Raw genomic sequence first — 27,686 nt, forward strand, 5'->3', positions numbered from 1 at the left:
GAGGCATACAAAAGTGCATTCTATGTAGGGAAATGTAAACGTACATATTTAGAAGAGTAATGTACCTCTCATTGCGTTTTAGTAACTCACCTCATCTTCATGTGATTTGAAAAGAAGTACTTACACAAGATGAAGATCTGATAAACTGCTGGTACATTGATAAATGTTACTTTGAACTAAATACGATTGGAAGTGATTTACACAAAAGAACATTCTGGTCCATGCAGCATATATGCGCCAGTCAAACATCCTTCCATCTTTCCTCATCTAAATTCATCATGATAACTCTCCATTACTTCTCCCATCAGCCCTCACCTTAAATGCTCCATGCCATTGGAAGGAAATTCCATATTCTATACGATCTTTGTGTAATGAAATTTCATCTCAATATCTTGTTGGATTTCATCGTCTCTGGTTAAGCTGCTCTTTACATTGAAATATTCTTTGTATCTTTCCCATTATAACATTCCATAATTTTAAAGACATTTATTAGTTAAATCTTTGCTTTTTTTTCAGAAATGGTATATGAAATCTTGAACCTCATGTTTATTTACCTATCATCCACTTTTCAAGATTTCAAAGGATAATATAAATTCCTAAAGTCATCAATGTTGCATTATTGAAGTAACCCAGTTCTCATCCATATTTTTTCCAATTGGCCTTTATGCAGCTGTTTGAGTTAAATAGATATTTCATGATTGCAATCTTTGCAAGTTGTTTCCCTCACCTGATGATTTTCTGAACGTGTTTAATTGCCACTGCCCCTGGACAGACGGCAGCAAACACATAATTAGAACTGTATTATCCTGAAGATTCTCGCCTGCTATGACTACTTAACTAAAGTCTGTAATGTTCCACATTGATGGGGGATGGGTGGTATGAGGCAACTTCAAAAAATAGTTAGAAGTTTTCAATTATGTTAGCTGAAGGCCTAGAAAACCGAACAAATTGCCCAAAGTTGGGTTTTAATATTGGGGTGAAAAAGCACTTGAGATGCACATCCCCTTAAAGAACACTCTCCATTTTGGCTGTTGTTATTTACAGTTGTCATTTTCTTTGTTATTATTTAATAAAACTGAAGTATGAAATCAGACCACATAAGTAGATTCTGATACAATTAAGTAATTTATACCCACATACTGATTGATTAGTTTTCAGATAATGCTTGTTATTAGAAGGTGCTACATATTAGTAGTCATAAATTCAGTCTTTATTCATAGTTATTCCTTGTGATGTTGGGGATCTTTTTACCCATGTGCTGAAAATATCTGCCAGCACAAGATGGAACTTTTGCATACGCTTTAATTAATGACATTTATCAAACTTGACCAGACTTCAGTCAACATATTCTTCATATATATACGTAGCTTTTGTAAACAGCATGTCATGATAACAAAAAGTATTCTTTTGCTTAAAACTTACTATGCATGTTTTTCCAAATGTTCTGCCAAAAGGTTGCATGAATTAAAATTTATTTGGTTCACAAGAAGGCACATGCAATGCTTTCCTGATGTGTTGCCTAGATTAATAAATGTGATGTTTAAAAGCCATTTGTTCTAATAGATATGCTCAGATGTTTTGAGTAGAAAGTTACTTTCAATTCTTGTTGATGGCCTTTTCATTGAACAAGACTATGGAAAAAATTGCTTGTTATAAAAAGCATTATGGAACACGTGTGTTTTAAAAGGAATTACGGAACATAGCTGTAGTGTACTTTAATTAAGAACATGCATAAGAGGAGTTACGACAGAGTACTCTTATGGTAGGGGATTTCTGCCTTTAAAAGTTAAAACTTCATTCTTAGCTAATTTAATCATAGGCACTCAGTCATGACATTAACATAAAGGAGATGAACTTCTTTCTGAAGTTAATTTGCTTTATGTATCAAAGTTCAGTATTCCAGTATCAAAGTAATCAATATTTCAAACTTAAAAGTATATTACCAAAGATCTGGTTTTTTCCGTATATAGAGCATATTGAAAAAGGTTTGCCACCTAATAACACACTAAAACAATATTGTGAGTATTTACAGGTGAAAATTAAATTGCTACATTACTGATCAAATTACTTTAAAACCAAAAATATGACTTCCATCACTAGTTAAACTTCACAATATCCTCAGTGAGTTGTCAGTTTGTACATTTTTGAAAGACAGTTAAATCTACAAACGTATTACCAACATTATTCATAAACAAGTTAAATGCACTGTTTTGCTGTTTCCTCTTCTTTTAAAGAAATAACTTCTGCCAAGATTATTGCTATTATCCCCGCCTCTCAAGTAAACCCCCCACCCTCCCTACCCCAGCTACCCCACATGCCAAGATCATTTCTTTTCACAACGAAGGTAGGTTTTACCAGAGTTTAACTTGAACACCACCTATTTTGGCAGCTGTATTTCTGGTTCCATCGGAAATAGAAATTTTAAAGAACACTTTAAAAATAAAAGTTTACCACTCAAAACATTGTTTCTCCTCTATCCGAAGTCTGAAGTTCCATTTCTTGTCTGTGGGAATAAAAGCACTCAGGGAATAAGATGATGCGATTCAGCTTTCCACTCATCAGCGATGTGAACATTCCAACAGTAACACCAAACAATGAGAGATGTGCTCTTTGCATCCTCTAGCCAATAGCCCATTACGTCAGATCATTACCATATATGGTGCTCTGTTGTGCAGACCTGGAGTGTCTGACTGCAGTTCTCTGATATCCAGAACTAGGAAGCTTATTACTGCTTTTTGGCTCCAGCTGACGTTTAAGCCTCTGTGAAATAATGTGTTTGTCTACTCAGTTCTCAGCCAAGAAGAATGTGCGGAAGGCTTTAGGTTACAGAATTTCCTTCTTGTCATTGATTGCTGTGTCATTACTGGAACAGTTATTAATGATTTTACTGAGTTCTTTTGCTTTCTTTTCTTAACCAAAAATGACTCTCTGATGTTCTAACACAAGATTTATTATATGGATATGAGTTGAATTTGTTCATTGTGGCTGGGTAAAAATTCTGGGGATACAATTATTGTTGTCAAAGTTGGACTGTTGCTTAGGCTTCAAGTTAACTAAGTATTTTCAGAAAGTTTTCAGTACTGTACTGGTTGAAAATCTGACATTTGATTTTAGAGAAAGTAGTGAATGTTCTTTAAGTGACAAGAAGGAAAGGCTTAAATGTGTGAGTAAGAAAATATTATCTAGAAATACCTCTGACATCATTTTAACCCACAGGCAAAATGATGTTATGATGGAAGAAATTCTGCTGTGAGCAATACCTTATGTTAAGTACCTTTCCTAAAATTCTTCCCTTGTGTATAGAATGATTTTGTACATTCTGTGGTTTGCTGCAGTTTAGCTTGTAAAAAGGTCAATTAAGGAGATCATGTGCTTAGTTTTTGTTTATTGTTTCACTTTCCACTGAATGTGGATGGGGGGGGGTTTGCAGTGGTATTTATTCAGTGCTGGAAGTAGAAAAGTGAAAATAAAAAGGAAGTTTGAAAGATTTACGGGAATATTTATAAGAAGCAGGGATTCTGGGAAGGTGAAGTCGGTGAGACAAGGGGATACAGTTGCATGACAAGCAAGGGAAAACTTGATTTCCCCAGTTGATACTGTGGATATATTTTGTGTGACCACAAGCTGTTATTGTTAGTTAAGACTCTTGGTTATGTGTCTGTGATAGCTTCACTTCAAAAAAGACATGACAATTTCATTCATGAACATTTTTCTAGCGTGTTTAGATTAGTGCATTTTCTATATGGTGATAGAAATTTTACAAAGCTGATATTTCACATGCCTCGCATGAATTTTCCACAAGACTTCATAGATTGTAATGGATGTTTGAACTTTGCTCTCAGAGCTAATGTGGAAGTTGGCTTCTGCTAAACTAAACAGCATTACATACAGCTGGATGCTGGAACCTGGGACAGCACACAAAACACTGGAAGAACTCAGCAGCTATGGAGGGGAATTGTCAGTCTACAGTTTGGGTTGAAACCTTTCATTTTGTTTGAACATTAGATGGGCGACAGCCAGTTCAAAAAGTTGGAGGGAAGTGGAGCAAGAGTCGTCAGGGAATGGGTAGGTCCAGGAGAGGGGGGTAATAGACAGATGAGGGAAGGGGGGAGTTTGGGAATGGCTGATAATAGAGGAAGGTGGAGCATTGAAGGGAGGTGGTGAGGAGAGTATGGGTGATGGGCAGATGTAGAGGGTGGGATGGAGAATGAGATAGAATCCACCAAGTTTCCTCTGAAGGAATACTCCTTTTGAGCTATTGAGATGGAGCAACCAATATAATTTAGATCTTATTTACTTCAGTAGGGGTGCATGACAATGGAGTGTAATCTGTTTTGGCCTTCTAGGTTATGGGAATACCAGAACTAAGATATTTGCAAGGACTGCTTAAAACATTGTATGATATCAAGATATGAATAAGACTATTAAAAATCAAACAAAACTACAGATGCTGGAATTCCAAAATTACAACAGAAAATATGAGAAAAGCTCCGATGAGGCGACATTTAACAATTAGTATTTCAGGCCTGAGGCCCATTAATCAGAATTGAAAAGGCGAGAAACAAGTTTGTATAGATTGCAGGAAAGATAAGAGAGGGCAATGGGTAGACAAAGGAAATTTCTCTTACAGGATGAAACACTGTGGGCATTATAGGACAATTAAACTCCTGTCTGTGTAATGTGTTGCTTCTTTTGTAAAGACTGTAAAGCTGTATAGTCTGACATACTTGGATAAAGCAGCTCAACTGCCTTCAACATCCATCCACATTATATCATCCTCTGAAAGAAATTCCCTTTGTTCTGCTATTACCCTCCCCCAGATACTCTGCTAACTAGATTACGGTACCTCTTTCTTTCTTAGTTCAGTGAAGGGTCCTATATCTGACACATTAATTGCTTCATTTTCCACAGTTGCTGTTTGGCCTGCTGAGTTTTCCCAGTTTTTTTTGCTTTTGCTACACAAGATGATCATGTGTAGAAAGGGTGCAAGTTCATGAATATACTTTAGATTTCAATAAAATTAGCTATTTTGCTGTTTATCAATCATGGCGATAAAGTTTTCAGTACATTTGATGTTAAACTTTGATAACAGTCCCACATAAGAGTTTATATGTTTCTCAAATACATTTCATAAATATTGAGGTAAAGGAGAGTCAATTAATGTGCTTTACATTTCTTAACAAATAAATATCAATGATTTTGTTTGAACATTCACTGGAAAGTTTAAATTTGCATCGGCTCCCAGGGGAACACAAGCCTTCCATTTATTTTGTTTAGTATATTTTTTGTTGTATGGATATATATATTAATAGGATGATGTACGGTGCAGGTAATGGTTATATTTGCGCCTTTATTTATTTCTCTTTCCTGGTGTTGTAAAGTGACTGCTCTTCTGTATTACACATGAAGTGTTTGGACCTTTTGAAACTGTAAAACTTTTGAGCAGAATGTTGAATTGTGCACGTGAAGAAACTGTACAATTTGTATGTGTGGTCTGAAACTACTGTCTCCTTGGTTAATTGCCAGAATTGTTGTAGGTGGCTCTTCCAGACACTCATCTGCATTGCCTCAGTTTCCATTCTAAGCTTGCAGCTGAGGGTAATTTTCATTATGCTTTTTGTGTAATTGCTGGGTGACCCACTACAGTGATTCTGAGTTGTAGTTTTCCAAGTGGCAGCGATTGGTCCATGATCAATTACTAACAACAAAGCTACGATTGATACACTTTCCTTTTATTTCTGATCGTATTGCATGTTTTCTGGCAAATGATTATTTTTCCCTTTTCATTCAGGTTCATGTGTGATCAATAGCTACTACAACTACTGGCTACATTATTAAAGACATTTGGAACATTAACATAAAAAGTAGAAATATCTGCAGTTACAGATTCTAAACCAGCGGTTCCCAAACTTGTTGGATTACCGCCCCCTTGTTGGTTCCCAGACCACATCCCTAGTGACCCCCTCTCCCTTTCCGGCCATTACATAAAAACTATAAAGAATCTTGATGCACAGTGAAAGAAAATAGGAACTGCAAATTCAAAGCAGTGACAAATAGTTGCAAAAGTTATTTAAATCGGTTTAAAGCTACAAATAAAATTATTTCTTTATTTAATTACAGTAAAAACAGTTCTCATCATAAATATTAGAGTGTACATTTGTAGTCCAACTATTAACTACTTCATTGCATTCTATGGATGGGATTGGTTCAGTGATATCAACTTTTCAACATCAGGCAGAACATCACTCAGAAGGAATCTCAGATCCCACATTGGTAATTTGTAGTCTGCTTCATTGCTTTGATAGAAGTTGGGCGACTGCACTGAAACCACACTCCACTAAATATGATGATGTGGAAAGGCAGGTAGGCACAGTATACTTGAAATTAGTCATCTCATATTCTTTCTTTCTCTTCCAACTCAGAGAAGCTCAGAAAGGTCCCGACAACCAATGTTGTGCTTAACTAGGGTTAACTTGGACAGAAATGTGAAGATGACTGATTTGACTTCAATGAGTCACATCATTTCCTTGCAATTGAAGACTGATTTCATTAAACTTTGTGAATAATTCTGACCTATAAGCAATGTCATGCCTTATATTTCTTGAGTTGTTTACTGAATGAAGCATGAGTATTCAAAGAATTCTCTCACGGTTTCAAAATGCACATAAAAGTATCTCAGGCAGTTTCCTTTTAAGAGCCTTCTCACTCCTGTGTGCAACAGCAAGCATTCAAGCTGTTCATCATTCTCAATACAAAGTTCTTGAAATAGTTGAGAATTGAGAGCATGGGACTTCATTCTATTTACCACGGTGATAACAGTATTTAATGATTTATGTGCAGCTGATCACTTGGGTTTTTTGCAACAAGCTGTTATCTTTCAATGTCGGATTCCGATGTTTTAATCCAAGGTTCTTTCACAAGTCAGGAAAGAGGCACAAAACTTGTTGCTTCAGAATTGTTTTAATAGGCATTAATAGGACAAAGAGAGAGTTAAAAATGGACTATGCTTGAAGAGAGAGAGTCAAAAGAACTAAGATGGTGCTGCCTTATGGTCAGGTGTTTTAAACCCATAAATAAGAAAAATTCCAATCAAATTTGTAGATAAGAGGCAGCTAACTGGGAAGTCCTTATTCAAATAATGCAGCATCAAGAGGAACTTCCCAAAATTCGTTTATGAATAATCTTGTACATAAAAAAGACACATTAATACCATGACGTCTGCATTCCCTTCGCATTCTTAAATCTCATGACTTATCAAATTTCAGTAGCTTCTTTGTGATAATGTATTTGAACTCCAGTAGCATTTTTCTTTTACTATTTCATGCTCACACAAATCTCAGCTGAAACCAAATTTGGAAGACAAGTATAAGCCTTGGTGTTGTGTATCTGTTATTAGAAACAAAATGGCTGGAGTTTAGAAAGGAGAGAACATAATGGTGGCTTATCAAAGCCACAGCCTCTCCGTCAATGTCAGCAAAACAAAACACTTGGTAATTAACTTCAAGAAGTGGGATGGTGGATCCCCTTGTAAGTACAATGGTGCTGAGGTGGAGATGGTAGAAGTTGCTAGGTGTAAGTATAATTCAACAATTTGTTCTCTGTTCAGCCACATGGACTTCATGGCTAAGAAAGAGCAATGAGCACCTTTATTTCCATAAGTCGTAGGAACAGAAATGCAAGGAAATTCACCTTGCCCCCAATGACTCTCAGAGATTTTTACAGATACACCATTGGAAGCATCCTCTCTGGATACTTCACTGCTTGGTATGAAAAATGTTTCGTGCAAGATTGCAAGAAATTGCAAAGAGTGTGAATGCAACCCAATTGTTCCAGTCCTCGGAAAGCAGCCAACATCATCAAGGACATCTTCTGGTCATTCCCACTTCTTCCCCATTCATTAGGCAGAGGGTACAAAACTTGAGACCATGTACCAAGCTCAAGGACAGCTTCTGTCCTGCTGTTATAAGAACTCCTATGACAAAGATGAACTCTTGATCTCTCAGTCTACTTCATCATAATCCTTGCAATTTGTTTGGCTACTTGCAGTGGATTTTCTCTGTAACTAGCACGATGTTTTGCATTCATTTTTTTCCTTTGTATATATCTATTGAAGGATCAGTTGGGAAGGCATGCAAAATGGTTCTCACAGTACAGTCGGCCCTCCTTATCCGCGGGGGATTAGTTCCGAGATCCCCCGATGATAATAAACAACACGGATACTCAAGTCCCTTATTTAACCTGGCTCAGTGCGGTGGTCTTTAGGACCCAGCGGAACCCCGGACTTTAGTTAACATGCTCAGTGTGATGGATATTAGGACCTGGTGGTGCAGCTCTGAATCCGCAGTGTTTCTGTTCATGAAAATAATCACGATCACGATTGAAAATAAGGTGGAAGTAGTAAAGTGATCGGAAACAGGTGAAACACCATCTGTCATTGCAAAAGCGTTAGGCTACAGTTGGTGAACAATCAAAACAATTTTAATGGAGCATGTGAAAGGCCCTGCCCCGATGAAAGCTACAATTATTACTAAGCAACGCAGTGGCTTAATTACTGAAATACATATGTTTCTTAAGTGTTTTATATGCATAGAAAGGTAAAATATGTACTGTATACTAAGAAAAACTTTTGACTAACTGACGCTATATAATACCGGACGTACCTGTTCTGACTTCAAATCCAACATAAAGATGGACTCGGGAACAGAGCTCATTCATAACCTGGGGACTGCCTGTACTTTTAAGTCATTTCTAGGTTACTTATAATACTTAATACAATGTAAATGCTATGTAAATAGTTGTTATACTGTATTGTTTAGGGAATAATGACAAGAAAAAAAGTCTGTACGTGCTCAAACAACAAGGGCTGGAGAGAGAACTTCCAGGTTTTCCTGATCCGTGGTTGGTTGAATCCGCGCATGCGGAATCCGTGGATAAGGAGGGCCGACTGTATCTTGCTACATGTGAAAAAGCTTCTTTTGCTTGGAAAAGAAGCAATAATCAATTTTGACATAGAGAGGATGTTAAAAGAATAGAAAATGTCCAGAGTATTATTAATATTAAGCACAGAATAGGAGAGCTTTAACTACTTTGTAGAAAATGAACTTAGGATTGACAATGGTAATTCTTCCTTTCCACAAATTATGATCAATTTTTATAATCATCTGGATGGTTGAATCCTAGAACAGAAGATGTCCTGACGAAGGGTCTCGGCCTAAAACATCGACTGTACTTCTTCCTATAGATACTGCCTGGCCTGCTGGGTTCCACCGGCATTTTGTGTGTGTTGCTTGAGATGTGAAACTTGTCAGTTTTACTGATTGGGTAAATTCTGATGATTGACTGACTTTCTCTTGAATGCTTACCTTGCAGGACCTCTTTTTTCTTCCAAAAAAATGTTTCAAATAATGAATAGTGGCATAATCGTTCAACAGCTTGGAGTCCGTTCCAGAAAGAGCATGGGAATTAAATGACCATTTCTTCTCTTTGAATCAATGGAATCATCATGAAAATCCATGATATTGGCTATGTAATTCATATGTAAAGATTTTGAATTTGAGTTCAATAAGAAGATAATAGGACAGATTGTATGTCAAAATTTTAGATTATGATACTAAATTAACTCTTGCTTTCTTCAGGTTAAAATGATAAACTACTTTTTCAGGAAATGCTTAGTCTTGTGCACACTTCTGTGTGTGACAAATAAGCAAAATAATTGAAAGAACTAGATAAAATTCAAACAATTTTGCTTAGGCTTCAGGTGGATTTAGAATGAGTATCATAATGCAGCAGTGACATCTAACACTTTTCTACCCGAGAGTCTTTGTGCCTGACAACATGCACTCAAATAGCTTTTGTAAAACCACTTATTTTGATGGTAATACAAGATATTCTGTCAATCCTGAAAATCCAGAGCAACACACACAAAATGCTGTGGAGGAACTCAGTAGTTCTGGCAGCATCTGGAGATAGTGATCACAATTCTGTTCCTTTACCAAAACATTGGAGAAGGGCAGGAGCAGGCAAGTTAGGAAAGCATTTAATTGGAGTAAGGGGAAATAGGAAGTTATCAGGCAGGAACTTGAAAACATAAATTGGGAACACATCTTTTCAGGGAAAAGTACGACAGAAATGTGGAAAATGTTCAGGGGATATTTGTGTGGAGTTTTGCATAGGTACATTCTAATGAGACGGAAGTTATGGTAGGGTACAGGAACCATGGTGTACAAAGTTGAAAATCTAGTCAAGAAGAAAAGAAAAGCTTATGAAAGGTTCAAAAAACTAGGTAATGGTAGAGATCTAGAAGATTATAACGCTAGCTGGAAGGAATTTAAGAATGAAATTCGGAGAGCCAGAAGGGGCCATGAGAAGGGCTTGGTGAGCAGGATTAAGGAAAATCCCAAGGTATTCTACAAGTACGTGAAGAGCAAGAGGATAAGATGTGAGAAAATTGGACCAATCAAGTGTAACTGTGGAAAAGTGTGTATGGAACTGGAGGAGATAGCGGAGATACTTAATAAATACTTTGCTTCATTATTCACTGCGGAAAAGGACCTTGGCGATTGTAGGGATGACTTATAGCAAACTGGAAAGCTTGAGCATGTAGACGTTAAGAAAGAGGATGTGCTGGAGCTTTTGGAAAGCATCAAGTTGGACAAGTCACTGGGACCAGATGAGATATACCCCCAGGCTACTGTGGGAGGCGAGGGAGGAGATTGCTGAGCCTCTGGCAATGATCTTTGCATCATCAGTGGGGACGGGAGGATTGGTGGGTTGCAGATGTCGTTCCCTTATACAAAAAAGGGAGTAGAGTTAGCCCAGGAAGTTATAGACCAGTGAATCATACTTCAGTGGTTGGTAAGCTGATGGAAAAGATCCTGTGAGGCAGGATTTATGAACATTTGGAGAGGCATAATATGATTAGGAATAGTCAGTTTGACTTTGTCAAAGGCAGGTCATGAGCCTGAGGCAGAGCCTGACTGAATTTTTTGAGGATGTGACTAAACACATTGATAAAAGTAGAGCAGTAGATGTAGTGTATATGGATTTCAGCAAGGCATTTGATAAGGTACCCCATGCAGGCTTACTGAGAAAGTAAGGAGGCATGGGATCCTAGGGGTCATTGCTTTGTGAATCCAGAATTGGCTTGTTCACAGAAGGCAAAGAGTGGTTGTAGACGGGTCATATTCTGCATGGAGATTGGTGACCAATGGTGTGCCTCAGGGATCTGTTCTGGGACCCCTTCTCTTTGTGACTTTTATAAATGACCTGGATGAGGAAGTGGAGGGATGGGTTAGTAAATTTGCTGATGACACAAAGCTTGGGGGACATTGTGGATAGTGTGGAGGACTGTCAGAGGTTACTGTGGGACATTGATAGGATGCAAAACTGGGCTGAGATGCAAATCTGACCCTGGTCAGACCCCACTTGGAATACCATGCTCAGTTCCGGTCACCTCACTACAGGAAGGATGTAGGAACTATAGAAAGCATGCAGTGGGGATTTACAAGGATGTTGCCTGGATTGTGGAGCATGCCTTATGAGAATAGGTTGAGTGAAATCAGCCTTTTCTCCTTGGAGTGTTGGAGGATGAGAGGTGACCTGATAGAGGTGTATAAGATGATGAGAGGCATTGATTGTGTGGATAGTCAGAGGCTTTTTCCCAGGGCTGAAATGGCTAACACAAGAGGGCACAGGTTTAAGGTGCTGGGGAGTAGGTACAGAGGAGATGTCAGTAAGTCTTTTATATAGAGAGCGGTGAGTGCATGGAATGGGCTGGCCATTGGAATGGTGGTGGCGGATACGATAGGGTCTTTTAAGAGACTCCTGGGTAGGTACATGGAGCTTAGAAAAATAGAGGGCAATAGGTAACACAAGGTAATTTCTAAAGTAAGTACATGTTCAGCACAACATTGTGAGCCAAAGGGCCTGTATTGTGCTGTAGGCTTTTTATGTTTCCAGCAATGGGACTACCCAGACAGTCAAGTTTGTGGATCTTGGGTAAGAAGAAGAAATGAGCAGTGCGGGTTTGTGGCAGTCAGTAGGAGATCTTCACAGTTGGTGATAGTGCCGAAGACAATATCCTGATGGTCCTGAGTGGGGATCTTTTCGAGGGGTATGTAAGAGGAGGTATCTGAGGGTTGCTGCCTGGCCTTAACAAGGTAGAGGTCAATCCTCCAGACTACAACAGTACCTCTTTTGTCTGCAATTTTGATGGTGAAGTTGGGATTGTGCAGAGAGAGTGAAGAACATTATTTTCAGAGGGTTAAGGTTCAAAGAGGAGAGAAGAGTGCTGAAGTCAAGATGAATGATATCTCTTTAGCAATTAGAGATGAAAAGATCCAGAGCAGGCAGAGATCCAGAGCGAGGTGTCCATTAAAGGGAGGAGGGTTGGAGATGGGAGAAGCGTTGTCCAAGAAGAGGAGGAGGTTGGAAATGGGAGGTGAAAACAAACAGTAAATTGCTTTGGCATAAATATTCATGTGTAAGAATATATTACGTAGAGATTCTCATGATCTGAAATTAGATGAACAGCCTCATCATTATCTGAAAAACATTTTGATGAAAAAATCCTTTTCTATTTACTGTTTATATTAAGTAGTAATTCTGTTTGTTGTTTACACCATAACTTCCTAATATCCCATTCAATGTCTTGAACACATCCATTAGTCTAGAAAATTTTTTAGCCAGTATTCCTTGCATAGAATCCTAAAGAATAGTTTCTGGCCCAGTGGTGCTTCCAAACTTCTGCAAAGTCACAAATGACTTAAGGCCATGAGACATAGGAGCAAAATTATGCTATTCAGGCCATTGAACCTGCTCAACCATTCGATCATGGTTGATTTTCTATTCTCTCTCAACCCTATTCTCCTGCCTTTTCCCAGTAACCTTTGTCAGCCTTACTAATGAAGAACCTATCAATCTTCACTTTAAGTATACTCACTGACCTGGCCTCCACAGCTGTCTGTGGCAATGAGTTCCACATATTTGCCACCTTCTGGCTAAAGAAATTCCCACTCATCCCTCCCGAAAGGGACATTCTCTTATTCTGAGGCTGTGCCCTCATTTCAGGTCCTTGACATGCTCACTACTGGAAACATCTTCTCCACATCCACTTTATCCTGGCTTGTGAAATTGTGACAAAGTTGATCTACCTCAGTTGTCATTCTCAATCTTCGTGCAGCTTTTGACATGGTTGACCATACCATTCTTCTCCAGCACCATAGTACCGTTGTCTAGCTGGTTCATTCCTTATGTATTCATGTGCTATCAGAGAATGAACACTTAGTGGTTTCCATTGAATCATCTATACCTTTGGCTTTGCTGTCCCTAAGGATGCATCTTTGGTGTTCACTTGTAACTCATCATATGCTTCGTATGCATCTTAGGGCTACACGTATTTGGGTTTCAATGTTTCTTTTTCCATTGATGCTGCCTGAACTCGTGACTGTTTGCAGCATTTTCTGTGTTTTTTGTTTAATATTAAAGGATGCCTAAGTTGTTTGTCCAAGCATTCTTGGTGTTTACAGCAGCGATATAACAACCCATTTCCTCTACCAAAGTAGTGTGCATAATTGGCAGAATGTACGCAATGAGTCAAACTTGCTTCTTGATTAATATTTTCCCAAGCTGCAAGCTCTACATCACAATAATAGGACAAAAGTATTATATTAATGGGAATATCCTCATCAACAGATTACCCTCCAAGTATCACATAAACCACCCAATTTTGATAACTTGTAGTTACTCATTTATTGTCAACCTGTTGAAATGATCTAACAATCTACTCATCAGCTGACTGGAATACATTTACCACAAGGACTGCAATAGTTGAAGAGGACACAAGAGACTGAAGATGTTGGTATCTGCAGCAAAACCAAAACAAACTGCTGATGGAACTCAATAGGTCAAGCAACATCTAAGGGATAATCAACATTTCGAGTCACGACCCTGCACCAGTCTTGATGCAGCGTCATGACGAGATGTTGACTGCCCCTTTGCATGCAAACTGATTAAAGAAACTTGTCAAGACTTGAAGTGGCAATGTGCCCTATTATCAGTGAGAATACATAACCAAAAGGAAGACCATCAGACAATACAGCTCTTTAGATTACCGTACTCGACCCCAGTATAATTTAGCACCATTAGGATAAAGGAAAGAAAATATAAATATTCTTTTCAGACGGTGATGATTACTGTACCTACTTAGATTATTTAATTTCTGTAATTGTTTTGCATTACTACAATACTTAATGCATTCCTCTTGGATTCCTGGTTAGTGAAGTCATTTTCAAAGGTGTTATTACAGGAAACCTTGTTCTTATTACTGCTGACCTAGTCCTGGAACTTGGTGGTACCAGATGTTCAGCCAATTTGATCTGATCATTCTGGGCTAATTCCAGAAATGGGGACATGAGCAGGTCATGAACTATTCATTGCAGCAAATAGAAACTCAGTGACTAAATCACCTATTTCCTATGTGCCATCATAATTGGAATGAATTCCAAAAGGTCCATTCTTTGCATGTCAACATTGTTACCTTATCTCAGCTCTCCTTAGCTTCCTGTGCTTATCATGCAGCATTTACTGATGTGGTTCTTCCTTCCAGGTCAGGAAGCATGTCACAGGTATGCACATAAAGTGTGCGCACAGTGAGCCTAATGCAGCTGTTTAAAATAGAAGTATGTTTGATTTTCTAAATATCCAACGTTCTTGCAAGTACTTTACAGAGAAATGAGAATAAGATGATTATGTTGTTGGTTATTAACTATTGGGTCGCTACAGGATATTGCTTGGGATACCATATTTCACACAGTGGAGGCCGTAAATTTTCGTTGTGATATTTGATCTCCAACTGCAGATTACATGATTTCAACCACAGGAGATGTTGTCAATTAGATTTATAGATTGCAGGCATTGAAAATAAAGTCAAACCAAATCAATTGGAGATATAATAAAAACGAGCCATTAAAATGCACTTATCATACCCCATCCTTAATTGAAATTGACACAATAATGAGAAGAACCAATCTCTCAGAGTACTGTACAGAGCAAGATATACTTTCATCAAGAGTAGAAAATGGGAACTTTCACCTATTGGAAGTCTCCTCATTTCTATGAAAACACGAGTGAGTGAATGACATGACACTCCAAATTTGTACACAGAACATATTGATTTGTTTGCAATCGATTAAAGAAACCGTTAACTCTTTTCTTCTGAGATAGTGAATAGATTAATTTGATAGTTCGAGGTCTAGAAAGACATAACTCAGCTTTATTTTCTTTCTGAAGTCTATTAAAGAAATTCCATTTTGTGCATTTATATCAATCATCAATATTTGCATTTACTCATTCAAAAAATGAAACAATTTACTCTTTTCAATTGACTTAAAATTAAGTTGGGATATATTTTCATGATCACTTTTAAGTCAGCAAGTCCAAAGGAGTGATTGAAACAAAAAAAAACCTACAGAATCAGGAAATCTGAAATCAAATGTGGTTATTGCAACTGAATCATAATCGTTGACTATCTAGAATACTACAGCACAGAACAGGTCCTTTGGCCCACGAAGTCATGCTGACCTTTTAACCCACTCCAAGATCAATTAAACCCCTGCCTCCTACTACTACTAAGCCCCCCATTTTTCTGTCTTCCATGTGCCAATCTTGGAGTTTCTTAAATGCCTCTACCATCACCCCTGGCAGTGCGCCTGACACACTCACCATTCTCTGTGCAAGATGCCTACTTCTGATACCCTCTTTTGAGAGATTTTTTAAATACTTGGGACCAGTTACCTTTTAAAAGTAAGTATAGCAACATGCTTTTGCTTGCATCAAAGAATAGCTCTGTGCATGTTTGAGTGTAATTTTGAAAAATTAAATCTTATCGAAGCTATTGTCTTGAGGCCTCTGAGTTCTGCTGCTGACTTTTTTTTTTAAATATGTCATCCTGAATGTTTGAGAGCCATTGTTGTAGTGATTAGATGTCATCTAAAAATATAAAAATATTTTAAAGATTAAGTGTTGTTATTTAATACAAAGATTTATGGTATAGAACTGGTCACAATGACACCTCATTCTAACTGAAAATAAAGTAGCCACCATAAAGAAAGTTGTTATTTCTCCCTTGGCATTTAACTTAGAAAATATGGTTTCGCTAGGTGGGTTTCTTTTTTCTTCAATGTTGAAGGATATTAATTAATGGTTAGCATTCCATGTGCTTGCCTAACACCAAAAGTATCTCACATAAAATTAATGTTAAATTTGTGAATAAGTTACTCAGATGTTTGTTATTAAGAAGTTACACTATATAGAATGCTTAGAAACTAATAAATGAGACATTTTCATTTATGAAGGCATTTGGCTTTGATACTTATACAGTTAGTATTTTCGACATTCTGAATGGGTTGTTTACCCCCAGTACTACTTCACCCACTGTTCCTTCATTAATTACTGCCTTTCTGAAGGCATTGTCCCATACAACCGGGAGATTTCATAAGAGCATAAAAGACAGGAGCAGAATTAGGCCATTTGATGTATCAAGTTTGCTCTGCCATTTCATCATAGCTGAACCATATCCCTCACAGCCCCAATCTCCTGCCTTCTTCCCATATCTCTTCATGCCTTGACTAATCAAAAATCTATCAGCCTCTGCCTTAAATATACCCAGTGACTTAGCCTCCACAGTTACCCGTGGCAACTAATTCCACAGATTCACCACTCTCTAAAGAAATTACTCCTTATCTTTGTTCTACATCAATGTCCCTCTATTCTGAGGTTGTGTCCTCTGATCTTAAACTGTGAGTGGTAGAATCTGGGGAGAATTGACAGGAAAACGGGGAGAATAAAATGGTAGTGGAAAAATAAGTACTTAATAAGGGTCAATAAGGGTCAAAGGGCCTCTTTCCCTGCTGTGTGACATGATAGTTCTGTGATACAAATGATTTGAAAGGTTCAAGTATATTTTTAAAATTCAATAAATTTCTTTGCTTGTTCTCCAGTGTCGCATAGGGGTAACTAATAGTAAATGACAAATTTGCTATTTTCTTTCTATTACCTACATTGCAGTAGTATTTTATTCTTCCTCCAGCACATCATTTGTGTTGCTCACTAAAGACACACAGGCTTTCCAGTCAGCTTTTATTTATGTCCATTCTATCATCCCTCCATCTGGTAATGAATCATGCATTCCATGTAGAAGGGAAACCAGCAGGACCCGGATAATGTGAATTGTCAGTGTGTCACAAATATACAAAGAGTATATTTCTACATCACATTCTACAGGGGTTGTATTGAGAGCATCCTGAGCAGCTGCATCACTGCCTGGTTCGGAAATTGCATCATCTCGGATCGCAAGACCCTGCAGCGGATAGTGAGGTCAGCTGAGATCATCACGGTCTCTCTTCCCGCCATTACAGACATTTACACTACACGCTGCAACCGCAAAGCAAACAGCGTTATGAAGGACCCCATGCATCCCTCATACAAACTCTTCTCCCTCCTGCCATCTGGGAAAAGACACCGAAGCATTCGGGCTCTTACGACCGGTTTCTTCCCCCAAGCCATCAGACTCCTGAATACCCAGATCCTGGACTGATACTAATTTACTGCCCTCTACTGTGTCTATTGTCTTGTTTATTACTTATTGTAATGCCTGCACTGTTTTGTGCACTTTATGCAGTCCTGGGTAGGTCTGTAGTCTAGTGTAGTTTTTTTTGCGTAGTTCAGTGTAGTTTACTGTGTACTGTGTAAAGAGTGCAGAGAAGGTTTACAAGGATGTTGCCGGGACTTGAGAAACTGACTTACAGAGAAAGGTTGAATAGGTTAGGACTTTATTCCCTGGAGCATAGGAGAATGAGGGGTGATTTGATAGAGGTGTATAAAAATTATGATGGGTATAGATAGAGTGAATGCAAGCAGGCTTTTTCCACTGAGGCGAGGGGAGAAAAAAACCAGAGGTCATGGGTTAAGGGTGAAGAGGGATAAGTTTAAAGGGAATATTAGGGGGGGGCTTCTTCATGCAGAGAGTGGTGTGAGTGTGGAATAAGCTGCCAGATGAAGTGGTGAATGCGGGCTCACTTTTGACATTTAAGAAAAACTTGGACAGGTATATGGATGAGAGGGGTTTGGAGGGATATGGCCCAGGTGCAGGTCAGTGGGACAAATGGTTCGGCACAGCCAAGAAGGGACAAAAGGCCTGTTTCTGTGCTGTAATGTTCTATGGTACTGTACCAGCAGTTATGGTCGAAATGACAATAAAAAGTGACTTGACCTGAGTGACCATTTCTCCCAAAAGCACAATATTATTGGTGCTGGAAATATAACTAGAAAAGAAACATAACAATCATGGAAATAACTAGTGGATTGGACTCAATCTGTGGAGAAGTTTCAGTTCAAATAACTCCTGTCAGGTCTGGTCTCTCTCATCTCACATGGCATTGGAGATAATGTAAGTAAGTTGAGGGAAGGACGATAAGTACAAAGGGAAAAGCTGATGGGATAGAGGGCCAGGGAGAGTGAATGGCGAAAGTGCATAAGCACTGACCTGTTTGAGGGGAGGAATGTAAGGACTGGTGAGTTGTTCATGGAAGATAATGAAATCTGGAATTGCCAGAAGAGGGAGAAAATAATCTTGATGGTAAGAAAAAGGAGTCATTAGGCTAAAATGGCTGTTTATCTGAGTTTATAAGATTAATTGTTGTAACATGTCTGATCAGAAGGTGAGGTGCTGTTTCTCAGTCTTCCATTGTGCTTCATTAGCTCATGCATGAAGACAAAGACAGAGGTCGAATTGGGATGGCAAATTCAAATGTCAGGCAACTAGAAGCTTGTGTCATGCACTTTTCAATTTATTTTGATTTCCCCTCTAAAGGAGACCACATTGCGAGTACCACATGTCTAATACTAAATTGGAGGAGGTACAGCAAATTTCCACTTCACCAGGGCCCTTTCATAGAGAGGAGGTAAATGGGTCACATTTTCTCTCCTTACAGATGCATGGGAAGATGTCATAAAAAGGGAAGCAGCTAATATGGGACTGAGTGAGTCTGAGCTTCCGGGAGACAATAATCTTTTGAAGTATTAAGCAGTCCACTGTAATGTCACCTGCAACTGTATTTTAGAACGTAGAACACAGAGCAGTGCAGTATATGCCTTTCGGCCCCTGATAATGTGCCAAGGTATAGAAATCATCTCCATGATTATTCTAACACTTCCTCCTACAGAGCCCATAAATCTCCATTTTTCTTGCATCCACTTATTATCCCTAATGTATCAGCATCTACCAATCTACCACCACCCCCCAGCAGTGCATTCCAGACTCTGTGTAAAAACAAATACCCCTGATCTCTCCCTTAAACTTCCCTCCACTCCCTAAAAATATGGCGTCCTCAAGCTTTCCACATAAAACATGTTCTTCAATCCAGGCAACATTTTCGTAAATCTGCCCTGCACTCCCTGTAAAGCTTCCTCTGTAAAGCTTGTCTGTTTGTCTTGTTATGTGCCGTTTTTCTTTGATTCTGTTATGTTTCTTTGTATTTTCTGTGAAAACCGTGCGTCAAGTGAGAAAGGGAGAAGAAGTAAAGGGGGAAATGTTTTGGAATTTATGTCTTCTATAGGAGACCACATGACGAGTCTTTCTTGTTTTATTCTGTAGATACTAGCAGTGCAAAGCCTCCCAGAGCAACCCAATGCTTGATGTGTTATATACTCTGTAGCTGAAAACTTGTCCGTTCTCCACTTCCTGCATGGTTGCCTTATATGGGCAATTCATGTTCTTGTCCATTTAAATTAAGTTGCTATACATTAGATCATTTCCTTTCCTCGTAGAGAAACTATTAGCTGACTCGTTATTTTCCTATTTAATATTTATTTCAGGAAGGTAAAAATGCTGTAATGTATGTACAGCTTTTTCCTTTCACTTTACTGCTCCCTCAGGGAAACCACAAATGGGAATGTTTTGTAAAACTGTGGAGCTTCTAGATACTGTGGAAACGGGAATAAACATATTCTATAAGTTGAGACAGACATGAACTTTGTTGTATAAACAGTAGAAACATTTTTTTGGAAAGCATTGAATGTGCAATTCGCATGAACTACACAATGGAGTGTTAGTTTATTATAAAGGATTACTTTCATAAAAAGTTCAAAAAGAGAGTTCAAATCTGAAGTTTAAAAAAAACGGAAAATGATGTAAACATTTAGGAGGCAAGTAGCATCTGTGGGAAGATATGGATATCTAACATTTTATGTTGAAGGCTGTTCATCAGAACTGGGAAATTGAGAAAATAGTTTTAAGTTGCGAAAGGGGTGGATAGAGCAAATGGTTGCCTTTGAAAGGGTAAAGAGAATGAGAGAGTGACTGTGTGAGAGAGAGAGAGAGAGAGAAAATAGAGACATGTTAAAGGTATTAAATGCAGGTTAGAGCTGCAGTTAAAATAAATTACTGAAAATAATTTTGTAAGTGCTCTGCCGGTCAGGCAGCATCTGTCAAGAAAGAAAATCCAAGTTAATATTGTAGCCTTGTAGAAAAACTCCCTCTTTCTTATCCGCATTCTGAAAGGACCATTCCCTTTGCAAGTCCCTGGTTTGCACTTCTCCGTTCATCAACCACACTCCTTCTCACAGCATGTAATGCAGGAGATCAAACTTATGCTCTTACATTTCATCTGTTTTCATCATCCAGAAACCCAAGTATACCTTTGAGGTGAAACAGCAATTCACTTAATCTCCTTACAAACTGAAGTGTTACAGTTTGCTCATGCTGTACTCTCCTGTACATTGGAGAAAATAAATGGAAATTTCCAAAGTGCTTGGAGATCTCCTTTCAGTCCACAGGGTGGCACAGCACTGCAGCTGGTATAATCACTGCCTCACAGCCCCAGTGATCTCTATTTGATCTCAAGCTGTGAGGAGTTTGCACATCCTTCCTGTGGCCACTTTTGTTTCTCCTGGCTGCTTCAGTTTACTCCCACATCCCAATCAGATGTAATTTGGTAGGTTATGACCATTTTAAATTGCCTTTGTAAGTCAGTGGTAGAATCCAGAGAAGTTGATGGAAATCTGAGAAGAATTTTAAAAAGAGGTTAAGGTAGGCTTGGTGTAAATGGGTTGTTGATGGTCAGCAGGCACCTGATGGGTAGAAGGGCCTGTTTCCATGCTACCATAACATCATACAGCTCAGAAACAAGCCCTTCGGCTCATCTCATCCATACTGACCATTGCATCTCTGTGCTGGTCCTATATCCCCTAAATTCTGTAATTGTGCTCATTCCACGTATCTACTGCCCACTCTGAGGAAAAACTTGCCCCTTAGGTCCCTTTTAAACTTTTCTCCTTTCACCTTAAATCTATTACCTCTAGTTTTAGACTCCCCTAACCTAGGAAAAGAAGTTATACCCCTCATAATGTTATGTACCCCTGTAAAGTCACCTCTTCAGACTCTTTCACTCCACTTCGTCTGAGAGTCTTCATACTGAAGCATCTGTTTCTCCTTCTGTTGGGGGTCATAACTCCAAAACATAAAACTAATCAAAATAAAAACACGCAGTAAGGAATAACATGTCTAACTTTGTTTTTTAATTTTAAGCGAGACGCGCACGGACGATGTAATGGTGTGATGACGTATGCCACTCACATACTTTTACTTATAACCAGGTAATGAATTATTTAAATGAGCAAGGATGCTTCATCAATTTATTTATAATATTACTCAAATATTAAATACACAACACTCCTTCATGACTAGTTATAAACTCCACCTTAACTTATATACAGAGTATACAGGATAATATATAGAAACAGCATAGTTAATTTTAAATTGTCCCGTTCAGGCCTAAAGATTTAATTGTTGTCAAGGATTTCTTATGCTTCTGGGATGACATCTTTCCTTATCAAGGAGTATCCCTCTGTTTGGCAGGTGAGACTTGTGGCTGTGAAACTATCTCAGGTTCTGGTTCCTCCTCCATGGTGGATGTAGAGGTTGACTCTGGAACTGCAGGAAGTGGTTCTGACAGCTCTGGACACCTTTCTTCTCCTTTCTCCAAGATGCTCCATCAGCATTTCCATATTTAGTTGTCCTCTTGAATTTGATCTTGTATATGTATCTTGCAAGAAATAGAGCCCATATCAGCATCCGTGCTCCTGCTGTTATTGGAGTGCCTTTCTGTGGATTGAAAATGGACACTAGTGGTTGATGATCAGTAATGAGGGTAAACTCTCTCCCATACAAGTACTGGTTGAAATATTTTACACTCCAAACCAGACTCAAGGCCTCTCTGTCAATCTGTGCAAAATATTTCTCTGCAGTGGTAAGGGAACATGATGCGAAGGCTATGGGCATTCACTTCCATCACTCATAACATGTGACATGACTGCACCTATACAAGAAGGCGAGCTTCACAGGCAAGCTTCACTGGGTGATGTGGATCATTATGTGTGAGTACAGTGCCTGACATCACATTTCCTTTACCTTTTTGAAAGCCACCCTATACTGCTTTGTCCATTGCCATTTCTTTCCGATACAAGTTCAAGGTATGGAGTACAGTAACCAGGCTAATTGACAAGTCCTAATAAGTTCTAATAAACTGTGAAATGTTCTTTGACCATGGAGCATCCACCACTGCTTGAGGTTTCTCAGCACACTTTTGTAATTATTGTGCAACAATGGTGTGACCACAGTAAGTGATGCTTGTTTTGAGGAATTCACATTTGTTGCATCATATTCTGAGCCCATAATCTTCTAATCTTTTGAACACGATCTTGAGATTTTGGAAATATTCCTGGTCATTCTAATGATGTCATCCACATAATACAGTGCTTGTGCAGCCTTGCAGCACCTGGTCCATGACTTTCTGCCAGAGTGCAGCTGCAGATGCTACTCTAAAAATAAGCTTATTATAACTATAAAGCCCTATGTGTGTGGCGAGAAATACTTTGGACTCTTCTTCCATCTCCATCTGTGGGTAGACCTCAGCTAATTCCACTTTGCTGAGGTGTTTTCCTCCAGAAAGGTTTGCAAAGATATTGTCATTCCTGGGCAGAGGGTATTGACCTACTCTTAGTTCTGAGTTGATGGTGACATTAAAGTCACCACGGATCCTGACAGGCTCATTCTTCTTGACTACTAGGACCACTGGTGTTGCCCATGGGCTCCACTCAACCTCGGGAAGAATTCCTTCAGCCTCCATGGGATCCAGCTCACTGGCTACTTTATCACGGATGGTATAAGGAACCAGTTAGTCTTTGTAAAACTAGGGTGTGACATTTTCATTTATTACTATTTTACCTTTGATATGTTTGAGTTTTCCAATGCCATCCTTGAACGCTGCTGTGGCATCATCCAGTAGCATTCTTAAGTTTTTTTTTTCAGTTGACTCTACTGCAGGCGATGTGGCATACATGTATTGGATGAATCTTCAATCCCATTTTTACCATGTTCAAGCCAAGGTGGATTGTTAGTGTTGTATTTCACTGTTATGAATGTTATTCCCTGAGGAATTATCTTGTCTCCAGTATAAGTTCTTAAGTGGATATCTAAAGGTTTCCGTTCAGTGTTTTTGAAATGCTGTTCAAACTCATTTTGTGTAATGACTGAAACAGTTGAGTTATTGTCCAATTCCATTTTAATTAATATGCCGTTTTTTTTGGTGTAAGCCATATTACTTGTTTTCTGTTAATTTTCATGTAAAAAATCCCAAGGCTACCTAGTACTGTGCCATTCTCATCATTATCAGATTTTCCATCAACAGCATGCAGATTAGTGCTCTTTTTGAAACTGCAACTTGACTTTCGATCTTTTTCTCTTCCCTGTGCAGTCCATTTATTTTTGTCTGTCTGACATGCACTTCATATGTGTCCTACTTTGTTGCATTTTCTGCGATTTTTACCTTTAAACCTGCATTGGTCTGGTGTATGTGAACCCCTGCCACAATGGCAACAGTTTATTCAGCAAGGCAAGCCTCCTTCTAGATGCTGCAATTTTGTTAATGCTCAGTTTTGTTCCTGACTGCAACTCAATTGCATCTCAGTCTGTTGTTTCCATTGATACAGCAATTTCAACTGTTATTTTAAATGTGAGTTGTGATTCAGTTAGGAACCATTTTTAAATGCTTTCTTGTAAGATTTCACAAACTAAATGACCTCTCAGTCCATCATTAAGCTCATCACTAAACTGACAATACTCGGAATACTTCTTCAATTCAGCCATGTAATCGGAACTAGAGACTCCTTCCTGTAGATTTTACTCATGAAACCGAAAGCATTCTCCAAGTAACAATAGTTTCTGTTTTAAATGTTCCTGCATTTACCTTCACAATATCAGCAAGGCTCATTTTAGCTGGTTTGGATGAAGCAGTTAAACTTAGAAGCAAACTATATGCCTTTAAACCCAATGCACTCAGCAGAGCTTGCATTTACATCTCATTGAATATTTTATTTAATTCAAAATACTGCTGAATTCACTCAGTATACAATATCCAGTTATGTCTTGTGCAATCAAATGCATCTACCTTTGCGATGTAGTCAGCCATTTCTGCTCTTTTTAAATTTATGATAATTATTACCCAGTCTTCACTGTTTATGAATCTGTGAATTCTTCCATTTTCTGCCTTTTTAAAAAAAAACTCAACTTTTAAAAAATTCAAACATCTTCCTGCGCTTTTTAAAACTTGAACTTCTCGTTGCACTTCAACAGGTAGGTTGTCGTCTCGGGTTAGTTTAACACTTTAGCCATTGCCACTATTACATTTTGTAACTCTAAAACATAAAGCTAATTGAAATAAAACTACAGAGCTGGGAACAACAAGTGTGACCTATATTTTTAACTTTAAGCAAGACACACACATATGATGTGGTGCCTTGATGATGTATGCCCTTCATATACTTTTAGATATAACCCGTAATTAATTTTTGAAATGAACAAGGATGCCTAATCAAACAGTATATTTACAATATTACTCAAATATTACTGAAATAATAACACTTTCCATACATGCTGTCTGATGTAATGTTTGCAATATTTTCTGTTTTAATTACTTTCTAACTGTAATTACTGTTCCCTTGATTTCTGAGATGAAGTAAAGTATTTAATGAGGAGATGTGTAGTAGCATTGGTATATACTCACAAGACTTTGAAAGAATGAGTATTGAACAGATTGAGACATGGAAGATTCTGAGAGAAACTGACAGGGTCGATTAGGAATCCTGGAATCAAGGGATGTAGACTCAAGACAAGGAAAAGAATTTTCCACTCAGAGTTGCCAATATTTATAACTTTCTACTGCAATAGACTATTGATGTTCAGTCATGAGTACACTTAAGACTCTGGGGTTTGATGTAGGAATTATACAGAAAAATGGAATTAAGATTAGCTATGATAGTAGACCATAAGATATAGGAGCAGAATTACACTATTTCGCCCATCAAGTCTGCTCCAACATTTTGTCATGGCTGATCCAGTTTTCCTCTCAACCCCAATCTCTTGCCTTCTCCCCATATCCCTTTGTGCCCTGACCAATCATGAATCTATCAAACTCTGCCTTAAACATATATAAAGATTTAGCCTCCACAGCCACCTGTAGCAAAGAATTCCACAGATCCATCACTCTCTGGCCTAAGAAATTCCTCCTTATTTCTGTTCTAAAAGGATACTCCTCTATTCTGAGGCTGTGTCCTCTGGTCTTTCGCTCTCCTCTCCACATCCACTCTATCAAGGCCTTTCACCATTCGAAAGGTTTCAATGAGGTTATCCCTCATTCTGCTGAACTCTAGTGAGTACATGCCCAGAGCCATCAAATGTTCTTCAAATGACAAGCCATTCAATCCTAGAATCATTTTAGTGAACCTCCTTTACCTTTAGGGAATCCTGCACAAGGTCTCCCAAGTGCCTTTGCATCACAGTTTTTTTTGTATTTTCTTTCCACTTAGAAAATAGTCAACCCTTCCATTTCTTCTACCAATGTGCATGACCATACGCTTCCCAGCACTGTATTCCATTGCCATTTCGTTGCCAATTCTCCTAGTCTGTCTGTCCTTCTGTGGCCTCTCTACTTCTTTAAAGCCACCTGCTCTCCTCCTATCTTCATATCACCTGCAAAGCTTGCAACAAAGCCATCAATTCCATCATCTATATCATTAACATATAACGTAAAAAGAATCAATGCCAACACAGACCCCTGAGGAACACTACTAGTCACTGGCAGCCAATTAGAAAAGGTTCCGTTTATTTCTTCTCTTGACCCCCTGCCAATCAGCCACTGTTTTATCCAAGCTAGAATCTTTCCTGTAATACTATGGGCTCCTAGCTTGTTAAGCAGCATCATGTGTTGCACTTTGTCAAAGGCCTTTTGAAAATTCAAGTGCACAAGATCAATCGATTCTCCTTTGTCTATCCTGCTTGTTACTTCTTCAAACAATTACAGCAGTTTTTTTCGGATTTTCCCTTGAGGAAACCATGGTGACAATGGCCTAATTAATGATGTGTCTCCAAGTACCCTGACAAACTTAATAATCAACTCAACCATCTTCCCAACCACTGAGGTCAGACTAACTGATCTATAATTTCCTTTCTTCTGCCTCCCTCCCTTCTTGAAGAGTGGAGTGACATTTGCAATTTTCCACTTTACTGGAACCATTCCAGAATCTAGTGATATTGAACTAGGTTGAAAGAAGGAGTTGAGTTATAGAGTCACAGTACTACAGGACAAAGACAGGTCCTACTCTGCCAAATCCACTCATCCTGTACCTGGACCATAGCCCTCAATACCCCTCCCATCCATGTACTCCATGAGCTCGCATCCAGTGTTGGCAGTTAGTTCCATGGTCTCACCACCATTTGAGTGAAGAAATTAGCCCCTCGTGTATAATAGTTGTTTTAAAAAGGCTTGATTGACCAATGTAACAAATTTTGCAATAGCTTAATGAGCTTTTATTCATCTTAATTTCCTGTCTTGATTGTTTCATTGCTGTCCTGGCTGGCCTTTTTTATTTAGAATTTTCTTACGATACTGGAGGAGATTAATTCAGCCCATTGAATCAATGCTGGCTCTCAGAACAAATCCATCAGTTCCCATTCTCCCATATAATCTTCCCACAACTAATTATTTGTCTAATTTTCTCTTTCATTCTATAGAAAGCTTATTCATTAACTAAATTCAGTAAAAACTCTCGTCAATACTTTAACTTTCCTGATGTTCCACTCCGATTTGCTAATGCTTCCAGTCCACCAATTCTTTGGTTTCCAAGTTCTCATCCTGTATTACAGTTCCTTAATGGCCTTTTTCTTCTTATCTCTGTTATGTAGAGCCCTTTGAGAATTGCATTCCTTCAAATTAGAGTTCTTGCATTTGGTTAGTTCTGCCCTTGGCCAAATAAGCTAATTTTTCTCATTTTTGTATCCATAAACCTCTCCAAGTTTTTCTTTGAAGCCTCTTCTAATGTCTCCTTTTTTGGCTTAGTCATTTTCATTACAGATGGTACAGCAGTGAAGCACTTGAAACGTTTGCTATGTTAAGGGCAATGCATACTTCACGTATCAGTGAAATAATTAAATTCTTAGTAGAAGATGATGTTTCTTGAGTTACATCTTAACCTTGCAAAGTGACTGGTTTGAACTGAATTATGTCTGTACAAATTCATAGGTGTGTGAAAGAGAGCAAAACCTGATCAAACCTACTTAAAATTTTAAACAATTT

The 27,686-nt window shown here is 38.4% G+C and overlaps 2 protein-coding genes across 9 annotated transcripts in view; one reads left to right on the forward strand and one right to left on the reverse strand.

The window, feature by feature from the left end:
* cmss1 (cms1 ribosomal small subunit homolog) overlaps positions 1-27,686 on the forward strand; it is a 290,453-nt gene that overhangs the window by 53,756 nt on the left and 209,011 nt on the right. The gene's annotated exons all lie outside the window — the stretch shown is intronic.
* filip1l (filamin A interacting protein 1-like) overlaps positions 1-27,686 on the reverse strand; it is a 216,541-nt gene that overhangs the window by 42,257 nt on the left and 146,598 nt on the right. Inside the window, exon 1 of one of the 2 annotated variants that reach the window (XR_012098883.1) lies at positions 2,452-2,678. The exons of the other annotated variant lie outside the window; for it this stretch is intronic. The gene's annotated coding sequence lies outside the window, so the exon portion shown is untranslated. Of the gene's footprint in view, positions 1-2,451; positions 2,679-27,686 lie in introns of those variants that run through there. 2 annotated transcript variants of the gene reach the window in all.

The sequence above is a fragment of the Hemitrygon akajei genome, chromosome 5, assembly GCF_048418815.1.
Source record: "Hemitrygon akajei chromosome 5, sHemAka1.3, whole genome shotgun sequence".
Taxonomy (NCBI): Eukaryota; Metazoa; Chordata; class Chondrichthyes; order Myliobatiformes; family Dasyatidae; genus Hemitrygon; species Hemitrygon akajei.